Here is a 9,228-nt window from a genome sequence, read left to right as displayed (position 1 = left end):
GAATCAGCTAGTAAGTGTTTGTTGACACATTGTTAATATTTTAGAAGCACCCATCTAAAAATAAGTTGATAAAATACGTCGGCTTACAAACAAGTTGTTAAATCAAATTATTCAAAAATTATTTATCGTGTTTTTCGGTACTAGTCCCCAAGCCAATATACAAGTTTTGCTTCTGAAGTAGTAGTGTGAACTAAAGATCAAGGATATAGACTAATGAGAAAAACGCAAAACAAACAATAACCTTTTGAACGCTTTCGCCAGATAACTGAGTGAAAGTTGATGCACGTGTCGGCAGGATGCATAAGTCAGTTGCAATCTTGAGTATGTATAAATTTGAAATTTTATTGTTGGTATAATGGGCCAATATTGAAAACGCCGGAATATATCAGAATGGTAAAAACAAATTAGAACTACATATATCTGTAAACCTCGAGGGTGACTCAGAAAGCGAAATACTGCTTCCGACTGGCAGAACAAAAACAATAATAACTTACTTTCATATTTCCTATATAATTCAATTAGGAATATAAATTGTTCGGCTTAGAGTTCAGTAGACTGATTTGTCGCTAGTTAATTTATTTGTGAATGCATCTCATCTGGAAATAATTACATTTAGATCCGTATCAATGATATTAAATAACTGAAAGATGACACAGTAATTGGTTATCATTCAGCTAATTTTATTTGTAACAAAACAGCAGGCTTCCCTAGATAAAGTATATGTTACCAATAATGTCATCGAGCAATATCTGATTGACATTAATTCTGTTTACTTTCTAATTAATCATTGTTTAATATGATATACAATAAGCAATATATTATGAACAATACTTCTTTTCAACACAGAAGCAACACCAACAAATTATGAGAAAAGTAAATAATCACAACACAAGAGAATGCATGTTATAACCATTCACAAAAACAATATTCATTCGTTATTTCTATGTTATTTCTATGTTATTCCTATGTTATTCCTATGTTATTTCTATGTTATTCCTATGTTATTCCTATGTTTTTAACTTATACAGTTGCATTGTATCAAATATAAAAAATGATATTGTTATCTATTTCTCATTTTAAAAAAGGATTATTTTTGTATGATAGAACATCATGTCGTTGAAATAACTTAGTTGAAATTTATTCCGATTAGCATAAAGTGCAAAGTAAGGCGATATACTACTTATCATTCAGACACAAAGCCATAAAAAAGAAGAAATTGATAGAGGACTTTCTTGATTGTCTTGTTGATAACAAGTCCGTACACTATCAGGGTTTCGATATGTATTTTGTAAGATGCTTTAAAAGATACCACTAATGAAATAACTAAATCATTTATATCCATATATGCCTATTAACTTAATCTTCTTACCGTAAGGAGAAACAGAAAGAAAGTATTATTTTCGTTATGGGTTCGGTGTTGTTTTGAAGCCTTTTAAAGAAATTGGAGGACTGCTGCTCTTCAAAGACGAAATAATTTAAGATGCCGTTTAACTTGAGTTTTGTATATGTTAATCAACCTTTATTAAACCTTTTTTAGTGTGATTATTCGGTAATTTCTTTTGTTTTACTAGTAGTTCTATTATTCTGTCTGATTTCCATTCTACAATGTTAAACAATGATTTTACCTCACTAAGTTTGTCTTAACATAGAACTTATAAATTTCCATCCAATTCATAAGGTGCAAAAGTTATTAAATATGCATCCAAAAAACGACCTAAAAGCAACCTATAAAGGTTCAAAATTAGGCATGCCTGAACTTTTGGTTGGAAACAAAGTTCGTAGAAAAATACCAGTACCAAGTCAGAAATAATGACGGTTATTATTTATCTGTTTGATGTATTTGATCTCCTCATTTTGCCATTTGAGGGGATTTTTTTGGTTATTTTACTTTTTACAACCAAACGTGTATACAATTTATACGCCTTTGGGCCATGTAACTACTATGTCACCCAAATAGCTATCAAAAGTACCAGGATTATAATTGTATACGCCAGACGCGCGTTTCGTCTACATAAGACTCATCAGTGACGCTCAGATCAAAATAGTTAAAAGCCAAAAAAAAAAATCTATATAACTTTAACAGTAGTTCATGTTCAAAAGACATAAATTAATTGAGAGAAAACAATTCCGGGTAACAAACTATGTGTTATATCAGCAATGGCTTCCATCTTACATTGCTGAATACGATATAACTCAATACCTAAATCCCTTTTCAGTTGATATTGTATTGATTCAGTGTTTTTCTATGTTAAATCTATATTCATCTTCTGAAATGTTCGATACAATATGGCATTGACTCTTGTATCAATTGACAATTTGATTTATGCCGACCTTGGCCTGTTAGCGATGTGTATTGATGTATTTCGTTATATTTATAAACTTAAAAGAAAAACAAAGTGATACAAATCAGCATCTAAGTGTAATTGCAGATCACTTAACTCCTCGGCTTATCTTGATTTGCAGATCAGTTTTTAAGAATATCAAGACAATTTTATTGTGTTCCTTATAAACTGCAATGAATATAACGGCATTGTTAGATTCAATTGGTCCAGAAGTTTCAGATACGATTATTGTTAAAGTTACCCAAACGATGAGCTATGGAAGTTTTTGTGATAGGAATAGCTCGTTTGCACATTTAGGGCAGGCGAGTTAAAATAATATACCAAAACTTATTTACATGAAGATAGACATGATAGAAGAAAGATGATTTTAGATAAATAAAATACAAAAAACACACTACACTAATCTGTTTCATTAGCTTTTGGTTTTTTAAGTTTGTTATTTTAAGTTTTTTATAGTCACTAATCAGAAGGCCAAATACTCTATCGTTCATATCAAAGTTAAGGTAGTATGATAACTTGTAACATGCATCTCAAAATGATTTAAATACTGATTTAAAAGTATCGTAACCAATTGTAACACAGAAAAAAACATGAGCTACATAGAGATGTACACAATTGGGCTCAATTTTGAAAGTTTTCGTTTATGATATAGATTTATGTATCAGATTAGCAGGCCTTTTCATGGTGTTTGTACATATTTTCAGTCAGAAACCGAAAATGATTTATATAGCATAGTCAAATATATTGCATAAGGATAAGATTGATGAACGAATCATTTAATGTTGATGGTGTTCAGATGTACCATGCACAATGTTGGCGGTTATTTGATCAGAGTTATTAAATACATTTTCCTTGTATTTATTGAAATGCATTTTCGTTGAAAACAAATATCCAAAGTAATAAAAGTTGAAAGAAGATATGATTAACCCATCTATCATTTAGAAAGTCTATTGAAATAACTCAAAATAGAATTAGCTAAATGCTTACCAATAATGCATACATTCATGTACGAGCTTGTCGTTATATTTTGACGGTTTTATTATGATATAGATTTATAAGTCAGACACGTAGGCGTTTCATGTTGTTTGTCCAAATGTATGACAAATTTCTGTACGTTTTTAATTCATTTAAACATAGTTATGAATTTATATAGCGTTGCCATATGTACTGATATTAAAAAGTAAAATCACCAAAATATTGAACTCCGAGGAAAATTCAAAAAAGAAAGTCTAATATCAAATGAAAAGTTCAAACACATCAAACGAATGGATAACAACTGTCATATTCCTGACTTGGTACAGGCATTTTCTTATGTAGAATGAATTGAAAAGGTTAAACGAATTTATTCAGCGTTATTAATTCAACCAGGATAACTCAATGAAATCATTGTGTACACATACTTTATATGGTGAAGCCTGCTGTTTTATAACAAATAGAATTAGCTAAACGGCATACATACATTTTCGCCATTGTCTTTGTTTTTCAAAGTTTTTATGAATGATATAGATGTATAAGTCTGACATGCATGTATTTCATGGTGTTATCTAAATACATAACATTTTTTCTATGTGTTTAATTAATTGAAAACTGCTGAAGAATTTGTATAAATTTGCCAAATGTACTGCTCAAGGATAAGCTTAATAAATGAATCATTAATGGTTGATGGTGTTCAGATGTTCCGTGCACAATGTTGGAGGTTATTTGATCATAGTTATACAACTCTGATAATAAGGGAAATGCATCTTTGTGGTAAGTAAATCTGCGAACTTTAAAGTGATTTTAGTTGAATGCAGAACTTATTAATGCATTAGGTCATTCAAAAAGTCTACATGATCTGGCACAGCGGGCTGTTGTATGAAAAAAAATGCATTAAGCTGAATGATATCCCATAACTGCGTCATTTTCCCAGTTAGTTAATATCATTGTTATGATCTTAACATGTTATGATCTTAACATATTTTTTTTCAGATGAGATGCACCCGAGGTTAAATCAACATTCGACAAGTAAGTCTACTAAATTTTAGCATGAACAATGTATATTCTTAATTGCATTACGCTTTGACAAAAGAATGCGACACGGCAGTAAGTAAAAAAACTTGCTTTCCTGACATTTTACTTCAGGTCGAAAGAAGAATAAAAGAAACCATGTTTCTATTTCAAGTCAATAAACCTATGCATTTGAAGGTACAGGTTGACAAATTGTAGTCAGTATATTATCATTCAATATTCTCAATCAATTCATGATTTATGACAATCCCAAAGTAGTATATCGTCACTTAAAGTGTTTAGTTCTTTATCACTTAAGATAATATTTGCAAAATTAAGTATTTTCTGTTTTTTTTTTTAAATCAGTGATCAGAATTAAGCGTTATTATTAGCTAACATACATTTTTACATTTTGACTTATTTGCACTAGTAGCACGATTTCAGTCTGAAACGGTCATTTTGGTCTGATCACATCTTGATTGACTGGATTTACCGCTAGAGAAATTCGTCAAGATATTTCCGATCGTTTAGTCGCCGTTCAGATCGATAGCCTCATCAGGTAAATCAGTTCGTTAAGGCATATCAAAAAGACTGAATCGTCTAGCGGGTTGTTTAGACCCGTTAAGACCGTGTCAGACCAACACAGACCATGGATACAAAATTACGTTCAACATGTTCAGACCCTGTTTAGATCCGTTTAGTATACCGGTTTGATAACACGAGTTGCGCCCCTTCTAGTCGATAATGCATTTTAGATTAATTTGTATATTTGTTTTTTTTTATATTAGGATTTGTTTGAAGTATATTTTGATTAATTACAAAGAAAAATTAAATCTTCTGTTGATTCTTTATTTCTTTTCTTGTTTTGTCGAGGAACTAATAAATTATTCGTCTATATATGTTGTTTATTTTTTAATAAATGTTAGTTTATATAAATGTATATTTGGTAATTAAATGCAAGGACGTATGTTAATTGTATACACACCAGAGTGTATGCCATAAACCTTAAAATGTTGTGAACACCGGTTAAAATGTTTTTCGTATTTGAAGATTAGTAACGGAAAATCCTAAACGTAACCTAAAAAAGTTAAGGATCAACAGAAATGCACCGGAGGCAAATTAACACATGCATATTTTGGTTTTACGTATGACATTTGCTTTAATTCGTTTTCTGTTGATATATGTCCTAGTTAACCGTTGAAGCTGTTGCTTTTTGTTTGCATGTGTATTAATTTAGTGAGATTTACTCTATTTAAGTTGGAAAAAAATATTCCCGACATCCGGAAATTCTAAAAAAGACTTCTCGGATCCCGAAACCTGATCATCATACTGCATTCATTCAGTCTCTGTCGGGACAGTGTTAAAGTATCACCGTATAATATTCATTTTCTAATCCATATGATAGGTATACTGTACTTAGTATACATATGGCGTTAACTTAAACAAAATCTATTTTAGTTAAAATGGTCGAGTTCGATGGCACGTGCTAGTAATCAACCGGGTCAACAGGTAACAAAATCAATGATCCGTAACGTAAGAAAGTACATGCCTATTATATATTACAATTACTCTCATCATCATTCTTAATATAAAGGTGCCGTAGGGCTTAAGGTTAATAAAGAATTAATGAATTTGTGTATACACGTATTAGTGATGTCTGATCGTCAGTTTTTAACATACATGCTTATGTTTTCAAGATTTTAAATTGAGCAAAAAACATGAACTGTTCGGAAGTTTGTTAAGTATTCAAAAGAAACTTTTCGCTTCTCTATTTATATAGTTTACAGAGTATTCCTTTAAATTATGTCAGTTAAATAAAGTAGTGTGTATTTGTATTCTATTTATTTTGCTAATTGTATCATTATAATATTCATTTTGTATTTCACTACTATATATACTTTAAGTTGTAGTGTGATTGATTGTTGGTTGTTAAAGGTCCAGTGGCAAATATTTCATGCATTTTCAGGACCAGCTGTAAGTTGAAGACATATATGGAACTCACCGGTGTAGTTTTCACGTGTTATAATAAAAGAATAATTAATTTCTAAAATATCGAAACATAAAGGAGGCAAGGCGCATGGAATACCCGCACTTATCAGTTCTTTTCTCTGTTTTGTCTTAAAAAAATAATGTTATTTTTTTTTTTTTTTTTTTATGTTTATATAATTTACGATATCTGCGGTGTATACGTGCTGTCAGACGAAAGATAAATATGTGCCCTTTAAATGTCTTTTTTACCATGGATCGCTTGATTTCGTCGTATTGAATGGAAGCTGCGCTCAAAGTACTAATTCTTTGGCGTATAACGACCAACCATGATGTGAACAATCTTCTAAAGATTGATTTTGAAATGTCTGACATTGTAAAGTTCGACTACAGTAAAACTTGTAAAATGCATTTTTTTGTACAAAAAACACTTCGTTTTGTTATAAAAATTTTAGTTCGATTAAACCTTTTTTTTTTCATACATTTTTTGTTCGATTTAAAGCCAATGTTATCATTAACTACGTTTCAATATTATTTTACAAATATTTTATCATATTCCATCCAAAATACACTAATCTGTTTCATTAGCTTTTGGTTTTTTAAGTTTGTTGTTTTAAGTTTTTTATAGTCACTATTCAGAAGGCCAAATACTCTATCGTGCATATCAAAGTTAAGGTAGTATGATAACTTGTAACATGCATCTCAAAATGATTTAAATACTGATTTAAAAGTATCGTAACCAATTGTTACACAGAAAAAAACATGAGCTACATAGAGATGTACACAAATGGGCTCAATTTTGAAAGTTTTCGTTTATGATATAGATTTATGTATCAGACTAGCAGGCCTGTTCATAGTGTTTGTACATATTTTCAGTCAGAAACCGAAAATGATTTATATAGCATAGTCAAATATATTGCATAAGGATAAGATTGATGAACGAATCATTTAATGTTGATGGTGTTCAGATGTAACATGCACAATGTTGGCGGTTTATTGATCAGAGTTATTCAATAGCTATTTCCTAGCAATTATTGAAATGCATTTGTGTTGCAAACAAATATCCAAAGTAATAAAAGTTGGATGAAGATATGATTAACCCATCAATCATTTAGAAAGTCCACTGAAATAACTCAAAATAGAATTAGCAAAATGTTAACCTATAATGCATACATACATGTACGAGCTTGTCGTTATATTTCAACGGTTTTAGTATGATATAGATTTATGAGTCAGACACGTAAATCTGCGAACTTTAAAGTGATTTTAGTTGAATGCAGAACTTATTAATGCATTAGGTCATTCAAAAAGTCTACATGATCTGGCACAGCGGGCTGTTTTATGAAAAAAATACATTAAGCTGAATGATATCCTATAACTGCGTCATTTTCCCAGTTAGTTAATATCATTGTTATGATCTTAACATGTTATGATCTTAACATATTTTTTTTCAGATGAGATGCACCCGAGGTTAAATCAACATTCGACAAGTAAGTCTACTAAATTTTAGCATGAACAATGTATATTCTTAATTGCATTACGCTTTGACAAAAGAATGCGACACGGCAGTAAGTAAAAAAACTTGCTTTCCTGACATTTTACTTCAGGTCGAAAGAAGAATAAAAGAAACCATGTTTCTATTTCAAGTCAATAAACCTATGCATTTGAAGGTACGGGTTGACAAATTGTAGTCAGTATATTATCATTCAATATTCTCAATCAATTCATGATTTATGACAATCCCAAAGTAGTATATCGTGAATTAAAGTGTTTAGTTCTTTATCACTTAAGATAATATTTGCAAAATTAAGTATTTTCTGTTTTTTTTTTTAAATCAGTGATCAGAATTAAGCGTTATTATTAGCTAACATACATTTTTACATTTTGACTTCTTTGATAACAACACGAAAGTAGAACATTATACCAACCAATCTGTGTTTCGCATAACATGTGTTTACGTTTTAGATAAATAGGTCACTTTGTACAGTACTATATCTACGCTTTAACATAAGAATTTGAAAGCCTTGACCATATCTACTGTCGTAAACACTAGGACAATGTCAACAAGTAAAAGGACACTACAATATAAGAAAACTGTCGGCTTGTTTTTGTCAGCAATGATTCATTTTGACTCCCTGATGATTCTTAGGCAATTCAAGTTTCGTATCCCGGCAGTCAATGAGGAAAAAAAAAACAAAGAAAGTGACAAACTATAAACAGCTGGAACGAATATAATATAAAAATTAATCACAAAGATAACTTCCGAAAGCTGATAATCCTGTCTTTAAGAATTTTACTTTAACCATGTATACATTCATTGATGAATGACCAAGATTTTATATAGAACTTAGCAATAAATTTATTTCAAATATATTGTCTAATGTGTAAAAAACAGACAGCAGTTCGTTAAAACTATTTTATTTTTTTCTTAAAACATTTGCATAACAAATATCTATATGGACTATAATTTCAACAAATAACTGACAATTATTCAATTAACTACTAAAATGTGGTAGTCCAAACATGTGTCCTTCTTCTAACCAGTTGCCTCAAGGCAAAGTAATGTTACAAAATTGGTAAAGTTTGCTGCATAATAAACTATAAAACCAATAGCTCTTCAGGTGAAGTTAAATAATACCTTCGGAATTCCACAGACGTCATAACGAGTCCGTTGGCCGTGTGCGATAAATTGCATTCACGGATGACGAGGCTATGTTAAAGAGGACGTTTCATAGCAGACTTTATTGTTAATACAAATACATACTATCTGTCATACGAATAATTAAATGTTCCTTTTGCCATTGAAGGGTATAATGACGAAGAAAACAACCGTCTGTTGTACGCAATTATATGCAAGGAATATAAGAATACTTGTACACATATTCTGATTTATATATGACTTTCGAACAGCTGT

The sequence above is a fragment of the Mytilus trossulus genome, chromosome 5, assembly GCF_036588685.1.
Source record: "Mytilus trossulus isolate FHL-02 chromosome 5, PNRI_Mtr1.1.1.hap1, whole genome shotgun sequence".
In the NCBI taxonomy this organism is placed as follows: domain Eukaryota; kingdom Metazoa; phylum Mollusca; class Bivalvia; order Mytilida; family Mytilidae; genus Mytilus; species Mytilus trossulus.
Note: the sequence above shows the minus strand (reverse complement) of the source record.